Source organism: Mustela nigripes, chromosome 8 (assembly GCF_022355385.1).
Source record: "Mustela nigripes isolate SB6536 chromosome 8, MUSNIG.SB6536, whole genome shotgun sequence".
In the NCBI taxonomy this organism is placed as follows: Eukaryota; Metazoa; Chordata; class Mammalia; order Carnivora; family Mustelidae; genus Mustela; species Mustela nigripes.
In genome coordinates, this window is record NC_081564.1 from 12,861,433 (window position 1) to 12,872,322 (window position 10,890).

Consider the following 10,890-nt stretch of genomic DNA (forward strand, 5'->3'; position numbering starts at 1 on the left):
AAACAAACATGGACAAGAGGAAAATGCCCCCAACTTCTGGCTCAATCCTGGCCCCCCAGTGCTTCCGAGAGGTATTTAGGTGCAGACTCATCACGGCTCGACAGAATCAAACCCACTGTTTGTCAGTCCGGTGGATAAAAAATAGGTTTGTTTTCCTGTTTGTCTTGTAGCAAGACACAGTGGTTAAAGGGACGGACTTCGAACCCAGGATGCCGGGGATCTGATCGCCGATCCTGCAGCAGTAGCCGCAGCACCAGTACAGTAGTAGTAGTAGTGGAAGCTGTGTGGACGAGTTACTCAGCCTAGCTGAGTCTGCTTCATTGTGTGTCCAAGAGGAAGGATTCCAGTGGTTACATCATAGGGTGGTGGGGAGGGCTGAAGCACTTACGCTATAGAGTGCTCAGATCAGGGGTTGGCTTTTATTGTCACTGCTGTGATTTCCTGGTCACCCGTGCCATTGGGCACATGCCCACCCACCCACCCTGCACCTTCCCTCTCAGTGTAGTGTAGACGACTCCCCACATTTCCCAGGCTCCACACAAAGGCTTGAAAAGAACTCGGGAGCAGTGAACATTAGACTTCGGCTCCAGCCCCTGGGCTCCCCCTGTGGCTTCTCAACCCATCTCTTTAAGGTTCAGCCCGGTGTGGAGTGGCTTTTCTGTTTTTCCAGCTGTGACAACTAAGATCCCAAGGGCGATGGGACTCCTCCAGAGACACAGAGACCACTGAGGCAGCACCAGGACTGCTACTCTACAAGGTAACTCTCCCTGTCCCTCTCCACGGTCCACCCCAACGAGCTGGTGGTCGCCTCCCAGAGAGCCGGGTTGAGAATGATTCTGGAGTACAGCAGAGCTCATGCGGAAAGGGGTGCTCAGCCGTGAGCACACGAGGGTGGTGGTGGTATCTGCCATCCCCGGGCTCTCCCCGACCCCACTCGCCTCACACCCCTCCAGCCCTCACTCGAGTCACCACTGTTCTGCCTGCCAGGGAGTAATGCCTGTTGCACCCAGCCTGCTCTGGCCCTCTCTCTCCGTCCACCTGATCTGAAGGATCCTTTGTTGGCGGTTCTGAAGGGCTAAGCGGCCTGCGGAGCAGTCTTTTCCAAGAGGAAATGCGGTATGCCCTGGGCTGCTTCCTTCTCCACTTAGTGGCCAATGTGAAAGCTTGGCAGGCACGGGCTGAGTGGGTATTGAGAAACACGGCAGCATAACCCCGAGGCAAGAACTGTTGAAGAGCTCTCGTAAGCCTGCAGCTAGACCTGGCTCTCCAAGAGGCCTATATACTCTTGCTGTTGGATCAATACTTGGGAGAGGAGGAGCAGAGGTACACACCGCGTACACAGAGCCAGCCGCTGCTGTTCAAGACCGCGGCTCCAGAAGACCCTGTCCAGCCTCCCTCTCCTTTCCCCCTGCTGGCCAGGGGTGCTGTGGACGGCTCTGCTGCAGTCTGCCGTCTGCTGCTGCAAACATCTGTGCTTGCGGTCTTCCACGCAGAGGAGCCGTCTGTCCTTCCTTCCCCACCTCCCTCCAGCTGCGCCTCCTCCCTCTCTCCTGAGATGGCCATTCAGATGGGTGTGCAGACTGCAGACAGATGTTCGGGATGCTTCCCCACCTGCCCAGATATGGGGCTGCCGACCCCTCCTCATCAGGATCTGGGAAGCCTGATCTGCAAGCCTCCCATGGCTCGCCGGTGTGCCCTGCTTTGAGGAAGCCCAGCAAGAACAGAGTCCGATATTTGCAAAGAGGACACCCGCGGGCAAGGTGTCTCTATGTTGCAGAGTGACCATTCTAACCAATTTGATGATTTCTTTTCTCCATTGGTTCTAGTTTTTTAACCAGACTACGAGGAGCACGTATTGGATCAACTAGGAGCTTTTCCAACATTCACCTGGCCAGTCCCCAGGTTTTCTACTCCTAGACAAACCAGATCTGAGGAGGAGAGTTAATTGAAAGACATCGCTAGGGCCCAGATAATACTGATAAATTCCCTCTTTCACTACTACCACTGCTATCCTTGTGCATTTCAGCTTTGGTATAAAAAATCAGGAATTACCTATAGAATAGGGTAAGGACAGTCTCTTCAACAAGTGGTGCTGGGAAAACTGGACAGCTACATGCAAAAGAATGAAGCTGAACCTTACCTCACACCATATACAAAAATTAACCTAACATGGATTAAAGACCTAAATGTAAGCCCAAATTCTCTAAAACTTCTAGAAGAAAACACAGGGAAAATCTTTCAGGCATTGGATTTGGCAGTGAATTCATGGATACAACACCAAAAGCACAAGAAACAAAAGCAAAAATAGGCAAATGAGACTATATCAAACTTAAAAACTTCTGCGAATCAAGGGAAACAATTGAGAAAGAGAAAAGCCAACCTACAGAACAAAAGAAAATATTTGCAAATCATGTATCTGATAAGGGGTTAATATTCAGAATATACAAGGAACTTCTACAACTCAACAACAACATAACCCAAATAACCAGATTTCAAAAAGGGCAAAGACTTGAACAGACAATTCTCCAAAGAAGACACACAGATGAACAAGCATATCAAAAGATGCCCAACATCACTAATCATAAGAGAAACACAAATCAAAACTACAACGAGGTGTCATCTCACACCCATTACGATGGCCATGATCAGAAGAACAGAAAAGAACAGGTGTTGACAAGAACACAGAGAAGGCAGAACCCTCGCTCACTGTTGGTGGAAACATAAAATGGTGCAGCCATTATGAAAATGAAAAGCCAGTGTGGGGATTCCTCACCAAATTAAAAATAGAACTATCAAACAATCCAGCAATCCTACTTCTGGGTATATATCCAAAGAAACTGAAGTTAGGACTTCAAAGAGATATCCTCTTCTGTGTGTGTCTGTACTACTGATGTGTGTTTTTGTGGACTGATCATTTGTTCTTAGAGATGATCTAAACAGACCGTCAGGGGCCAGGAGAATTCTACTGAGGCACCAGGCACTGAGTTATTATATTTTATAAATAAGGATACAAGGCATACATATTAAGCCTACAAGGCCTGGAAGACTAGCTCTGGAAGATCCCCTGAGAAACAAGGGTTCCATGGCCAAATAAATGACTTTGGGAAATTCCATATTAAAGAGAACTAAAGAGGTTTCTAAACACGGGATGTCTTTTAAATGCCAAAGTACATGGTCACTCTCAAAACATGGAAAGGGTATGCTGCATTCCTCAGACTCATTTAATGTTACAACCCTTCTGGATCCCTCCTTTGAGGAAGATTGTGCAGTAACTGCTGGTAAATGACAAGCTAGAAAAATTCTGAATTCAGAATTCATCCTGGCGGGGATTAGGGAGAGGTGGAGACTGGCAGAGTTAGGGAGGTTCTCCCTTTTCAATTCATTTACTCATTCATTCATTCAACACACACTGTTAAATACATAGGAAGAGCCAGGCCTTATTAAAGACACTGATGATATGAAGATGAGTGAGAATGGACTGCACCTTCAACCTCACGTAGGCCAGGAAAATCTGAATGGTAGAAGCCCCACCAAACTGACTTGAGTCAAAAAAGTGAAAGCTATGGGCTCAAATGTTTGCAAAGTCTAGGACATGGGTGGGGAGGTGAGATGAGAAATTACTACAAAGGCCCAAGAACTAGAGGAGGAGGACCTGGGGCAGGAGAGGGAGGGTGGGATCCAAGATATATTTCACCTATGAAATACTGGATTTGTCCAATCAACCAATACATGACCCTACAATGCTGTTTTATTCTGGGTGTTGTGGGGATACAGAGCAAATGAACACGAGACATGATCCAGAGCCTGCAGGAGTCTGTACCTAGTTGACCCATTAATTATCAACTGTCTCCCAACGAGGCTAATGGATTTTGTCAGAAAATGAAAATGGCACCAGACCCAAGTGTATGGAGTGCAGGAAGGGGACAGCTAAGACCGGCCATCTCCTCCTATGCCCATTGTCACAATATGCGCTACATTGGGGACCTAACCGCTGGGTGACGGATTGAAACACTGCACCTTTTTTTCCCACAATAAGCGGAATAATCCCGGCATAAGAGAGGAAGGAAATCAAACAAAACAGGAAGTAGGGTGGGGTTGGGTTAAACAAGCCACACGGGACAACAAATTAGAAGATGCTGTGGCCACTGCCAAGTTCCGCTGTGCCAAAAGAAAGAATCTGCCCCAGGAGTCAGGTGTGACTGCAGGCATTCGGAAGGATGAATGAATTCCTCAGCATGCTTTAGGAACTGAGGCTCCCTAAAATAGTCTTCTGCCCCCCCTCCATCACTTCCTCACCCCTCAAATTAAACAGCAGCCAACAATGATGTGAACCATGAACGTAGCTCGGGGGTACGTACACTTGTAGAGGAAAGAGGGTGGAGTCAGGGGTGAAATTCAAGGCCAATGTTTTATTAGCTTCTTCCCAGAATCTGTGGGTCTTGGGATTGCAGACGGAGGCCAAATGTTCCCTTTGAGCATTCTGGGCTGTGTGACTATTATTTGCATTTGTGTGGGGGATGGGAACAGCAGACTGGCTGGAGAGTGTGTCCTTTGACTTGCAAGCATTGGGAGGCTTCTTCCAGGCAGCTCTGAAACCCAGTCCTATAGAACGCAACTCTGTTCCTACTGATATCCTCAGGAGTCATTCAACACCCCTATTTGAAACTTACCAATGATTTCTCACTGCTCTGGGGTAAACATTATGATGCTTTGTGGCCCATATGGTGCTGCTTTCTCTCTAGCTTCACTTTATCCATGCTTGTCCCTGTTCTCTGAACTATATCTCACTGATGCTCTCTAAGTATTTCTTCCTTCTACCACAGGGCCTTTGCATATGCTATGTTTACTGTCTAAACTTCATTTCACACCTAATTCACTGAACTAACTCCTGTTTATTTTTCAGATCCCAACTCAGTTGTCTCCTCCTCAGGGATGCCTTTTCCAAGGCCAGTGTCTCCATGATATGCAGCAGATGCTGTGTATTGGGGTCCACGACACCCTTAGGAGCCATGAGAAAAAAAAAAGTGTTCAATTTCTTTAAAAATCAGAAGAACAGGGGCGCCTGGGTGGCTCAGTGGGTTAAAGTCTCTGCCTTCAGCTTGGGTCATGATCTCAGAGTCCTGGGATCGAGCCCCGCATCAAACTCTCTGCTCAGCGGGGAGCCTGTTCCTCCCTCTCTCTCTGCCTGCTGCTCTGTCTACTTGTGATCTCTATCAAGTAAATAAATAGAAAATCTTTAAAAAAAAAAAAAAACAGAAACACAAAGGGACTATAATAATGACCATATAATGATGATTCTAACCTGGATTTCCTCTAATGCAGTTGTAAAAGATAATTTTTGGAATGAGAAAAGGGTCCACCAAGGCATGAATAATTGGCCCCCAGCCCTTTCAACCTCCCAGCAGCACTGGCCAGGTCTCCGCATCAAATGCTTTCCTCGTGCCCTGAACTCTTCCATCAAAGCACTTGTCACAGCTGCCACTGAGTACATGTCCTCTAAAATACAAGCTCCATGATACAAGGACCACATCTGACAGGTCTCTAGCCGGCATCGTCGTATAGCACCTGGCTTGTCACGCATGCTCAGTTGCTGCAGGTAGGGCTGGGCGGAGGCAGTCTACCTGCATGGCTCAGCCACGTTCTAAGCAGGAACATCAACTCGATCTGCTGCTTTTAACCACCCAGCTGGCTTGCAGGTCTGAGGGGAGGGGACAGGATGGGAAGCAAGAAGAAAGACTCACAGTGGACATGGGGGAAGCGACAGTGCCAAACTTCTCCCCTTGGGGAGCAGCGTGGGAGGGGCGGCAGAGACGGAGCGTAAACAAACATTTCCTTGTCTGATAGGTCATTTTGTAATTATGTGCGGGTCAAGCACTTCAGACTCCCGGAAGTCAGACAATATCTGCTTCCAGAGGCCATTAATGGTCAAGGGCCCCCGGAGTGAAGTGGGACTTTCATTAGAAGGTCTTGTCCTATTCAGGCAGGAAGCATGCTAAGTGACAGTCCGGAGAGAAACAACGGAGCAGGCAGTAAGCCGGAGGAGGGGGTGCTGACCTCAGGGCTCAGAGAAGAGGAGGGGGAACAGAAACATATGAACTCGGGGAATCGGCCAAGTGTGGTCTGAAGTCCTGGGCAAGGGGCTGGGGGGCGGGGGAGGGAGACGATGGTTTTGACTCTATGATCCGGGGAGAGAAGCTGGCCGAGAGGGATGCGGAGCGGTGCCTCTCTCCACAGGACACCCCCCACGAGGGAAAACACACAGAGCCCACGAGCGAGAGGACAACGGGAGGCCACTAAGAGGAAGCAGAGGAGGCTGTTGTCAGAGTGGGGCTTGTCTTGCTTCCTGGCTGCCCTCCTTCAGTCTCGCTCCCAGAGATGGCGGGGGCTTTCAGTTCACCCTCACAGCGGGGTCGCAGTGCTCTGGGAGGGATGGGGTTAGAGGGTGAAGAGGGTGAAGGCGAGGCCTGGTGGAGAGCCAAAAAGAAAACCACACACACACACACACACACACACCCCAACTGGTAGCAAACAGGATGGACCGGTGGCTGCGGGCCAAGATCCTCTGGGTTCACATGTGACTCGGGCCTGGTGGCACAGCGGCCCTCACTTCCCCTCACAGGAACTGGGCAGATTATGGGAAGAGGCACCGGCATTCTTAAAATTCCCCTGTCCTCACAGACCTAAAATTAACCTGTTTAGAATGCTTGATATGGATTTGGAACACAATATAAGTAAATAACATAATAACGGTCCAGAGACCCAATATCTGAACCGCAGTTTTATTAGCCTATGGTAACCCACTGCCAATGCTTTTCATAGGTCATAATTATCCGCGCTGTCCTTTGTATCCAAGGATGACACTGACTGATACTGTCCCTGTACGTGGCAAAGGTCACCAAAAGAATGGATCATATAATCTTCTTTAAACAGCGTTTCGAACTGTCGCTCCCAGTTGTGCACGGGGTTGTGCAACCATCACCACAATCTAATTTTAGAACATTTTTGTCTCCCTTAGAAGCAACCCCATACCAGCAGCAGTTAAACCCAAGTTCCCTTTCCCTCCATCCCCTGGAAACCGCTAATCTTCTTTCTGTCTCTCTGGCTCTGCTGCTTCTAAATGTACTTCATGTAAACAGAACCACACAATGTGGTCTTCTGGGGCTGGCTGCTCTCACTTAGCACAATGTTTTCAAGGTCCATCCATGTCGCAGCACCGCTCAGAGCCACATCATTCACGTTGCTGGATATGCTGTTGTAGGGACATGCCATGTTCTGCTGATCCATTCATCACGCGCGGACATTTGTTTGGGCTTCTGTGAAAAGTGTTGGTGGGAACATGAGTGTGCGCAACCAGGTAACATCCAAATTGCGATGCGCCCATGACTTCAAATCCTGTGTATCTTTCTTGGGACTTAAGAGTATATGAAAACCTACTTTACTTTTAGTCTTATCTTTTCCGAAAAGGCAATTTTGTGTGGAGGGATCATGGTAGCAGATGGGTTGGAACAGGGGACTTCGCGAAGACACAATATTTGAAAAATTTGGAAAAATGAAACTGCTGAGTTAGGCAGTCTTTCTCATGTGATAGCTCTGCAGTGTGTGTTAATTTGCACATATGCACTCTCATGGACAGGCCACATGCAGAGGCTGCGAACCTGGGACCTAGAGGTCAAATCCATTCCCACAGGCACGCCGTGATGGGCCAGCATATTATCTTCACAATATCTTAGACAGCATTTTTTAAAAAAGATAAAAATGTTAAAGTAATAATAATAACTTTTGAAAAATCACACAAGATAAAAATCTTGATTTCTGGGGCGCCTGGGTGGCTCAGTGGGTTAAGCCGCTGCCTTCGGCTCAGGTCATGATCTCAGAGTCCTGGGATCGAGTCCCGCATCGGGCTCTCTGCTCGGCAGAGAGCCTGCTTCCCTCTCCCCCTCTCTCTCTCTCTCTCTGGCTGCCTCTCTGTCTACTTGTGATTTCTCTCTGTCAGATTAATAAATAAAATCTTTAAAAAAAAAAAATCTTGATTTCTGCCTTCTCTTGAAGGTGTAGGAGCTCCAGCCCCATGAGTAGCTGCCCTTTGAGATGGGGCTACCCTCCCCCAGTTGCCAAGACCCCACTACTCCCTCTCATCCCCCTTGTTCTGAGGCTCAGCGGTCAGTTATCGTTCATGTCTGGTGTTTTTCCAACAATAGAGAACGAGTTCTCTGTAGCCAGGGCTCCACCAAACGTGAGAAAATCTAGCCAAGCAAGTTTCAGGACAAATAGAGAAAGCATTACTTTGTGGAGAAGAAATTATTCCTGTATGATTTAAACATGCACAACCATATACCTACTATTCACAGACATGTTGTGCATCTCTCCTAAACAGTGTCTGTCTCTCCTCTCCCTACAGATGTTGGTGTTTGCAGCCCTCGTCTTACACGTGTGTTTGCGGCCTCTCTCCTCTCAGAGTGGCTCTCCGTGTTCTTTGAGGACCATCCCCATAATGTCTTTAACAGCCACCGCCTCCTGATCCCCTTCAGCACCTACTATGGGACCACTGACCAAAGACACCTTGGTATGTGACAGGCTGTCAATTCCAATGAAATCTTTGAAGATGGTAACAGGTACTTTATTAAGCACTTGCTGTGTACCTGGCTCTGTTCCAAGCTGCTAGGTACTCGGGTACTTAGGTCCTTGGGTTTTCAACTACCTCATGGAGTGACAAGCAAGGGATATAAGTTGCCCAAAGTCACCCAGTAAATGGTGGGGCCGGGGTTTGAAGTCAGGTGGTCAGATTCTGGAACCCATCCTCTCAATCACTAGCCTACACGTCACTCTAGATTGATTTGTCTTTGGTGTAAGGTCTCTTTTTTAACCTAGTGGGAGAAACTGAGGCAGGAAAGAAACCCAAATCTCACCCAGGATCAACGAAAGCCTGAGTGCCCAAGACTTTATTTCAAATGAACTTGAAGCAAATTCCCCAGTCTGTTTTATGTAGGTACCTAATGCTACCTGTCAAGAGACCTTTCCATTCCAAGGCTATCTTTATTTTTCTAAGTGTCCAAGATTCAGGGATAACAGTGAACATTTGAGGGGATACAAGAACATACTCAGAAAAAAGCGTTTAGGAAGCTTTCTTTTCTCATTACAAATGAATAAAGAAAAAAAAAACCTTTGTCCCATGAGGAGATCAGCTGTAATTTTTACAATTTAAATGCATTACAGGCTGGACAGAACTAAGACACAGTAATAGTAGCAAAGAGGTGGCTGATAGTTTCAGCTTTCCACCTGCAGAGCTCTTTGGGGTTTGTCAAGTTCAATCACAACCACATTTCCATTTTTCTAGAAACCTCTTGAAACAGCTCATGGAAGCAACTATCGTGACCACAGATGGGGATAGTGTGGCTCAGAAAGGTGAAGGAATGAGCCCAAGGTCCCAGAGTCCCATGTACCCAAGCAGCAGCATGGTTGGGTGGGAAATGGTTCATTCTGTACAACAGGCTGGTTAGCAAACATCCTGGGGCCCAGGAGAAGCACTGCAATATGGAGACAAGTCAGATATGCCTCTCTCCCTCTGGTGATAGAGTCTCTGTGCTAGGCTCACTTCCGTGTCTCCCGGTGCCCCAGCCTGGTGCCTCTGAGTCCTGGTAGCCCCTGGTAGCCAAGGCCCTAGGCAGCTGCAGCACTAGCCGTCCCTTTGAGAGCTCTCCAAACTAGTGCCCAGGTTCCTGCTAAGTGTCTGCCCCAGGCTCATGAAGCCTGAAGTCTAAACAGGTTCCCTTCAAATCCAAAAAATTAAGCTGGACCCCTCTATCATTCCTCACACGAAAATAAATTCTAGACGGATTAATGCTCAAGTTAAAAAATTAGAGCCATAAAAAGGATGGGGAGAAAAAAAAATTGGTCATTAAAAATATATATAATCATGGAGAGGAAAAGGCAAACACAAAACCCAAAGCCATAAAGAAAAGATTAATATATCTAACTACATAGAAATTAAAATCTCCTATATGGTGAAAAAAATTACAAATGCAAACAATAAACCTGAAAAATATTGGTAACACATTTCTTCAGTATTCAAAGAGCTTATATATCTCTATAAAAAAGACAAAGCCAAAACACAAAATGTACAAAGGACATGAAAACCAGTTCATAAAAGAAATGTAAGTGGCCAGTAAACACATGGGGAAAAAATGCGCTTCTAATGCATGTGAATTAAAATGAGCCAGTTTCTCAGCAGTCAGATTGGCAAAGATTAGACAGGTTGGTGATGCCCAGGATGGGTGAGGACGTGGGTCAGTGAGCACTTTCAAGCATTCCTGGGAAGGCCAAAGCGGCACAGCGATCTAGGAGGCCAGTCTAGTGCTATCTAGTTAAATGTTAAAGGATGCATACCTGGGGACTTCTGGTCATTCATTCTACAGAGACGTTTGCCCAAGCACTCCACAGTGTACACACAAGGAGGCTTCACCTGCAGGAGCATTTGTAGGAGGTAAGACACTACCAAGTATACGCTCCGGCTGCATAAGAGAAGAAAGTCTGTATGTGCTGATCTGGAAAGATCTCTGGTGAACGCAAACCAAACAACAAACAAACAAAACCAAGCGATACCCAGAACGTCATCAGACTAGCCCTGACTACCAGTGGCATCTCCTCTCCTGCCTTATTCCAGATCCAGCCCAAGGTCAGGGATAACGCACTTACTGAATGACCTTGGGTACGTTACTCAACCTCTTTGTGCCTCAGTTTCCTCCCCAGAGAATCGAGACTGTGACAATGCCCTGTTATAACGACCAATGGAACAATGCCCAGAAAGCATGTAGAAGAATTTGTGTTACCTGCACTATCTAAATACTGGGCTTTTTAAAAGTATAATCACGAAGTAAAAGAGCTAGAAGTAGA

The 10,890-nt window shown here is 47.2% G+C and overlaps 1 long non-coding RNA gene across 1 annotated transcript; it reads left to right on the forward strand.

Annotated features, from left to right (window-relative positions):
• The first annotated feature begins 344 nt into the window (after window positions 1-344).
• LOC132023819 (uncharacterized) lies at window positions 345-8,627 on the forward strand. The gene is made up of 2 exons (XR_009406057.1): window positions 345-757; window positions 8,399-8,627. It is a non-coding gene; the product is annotated as an uncharacterized LOC132023819 (long non-coding RNA).
• Window positions 8,628-10,890: the final 2,263 nt, after the last annotated feature.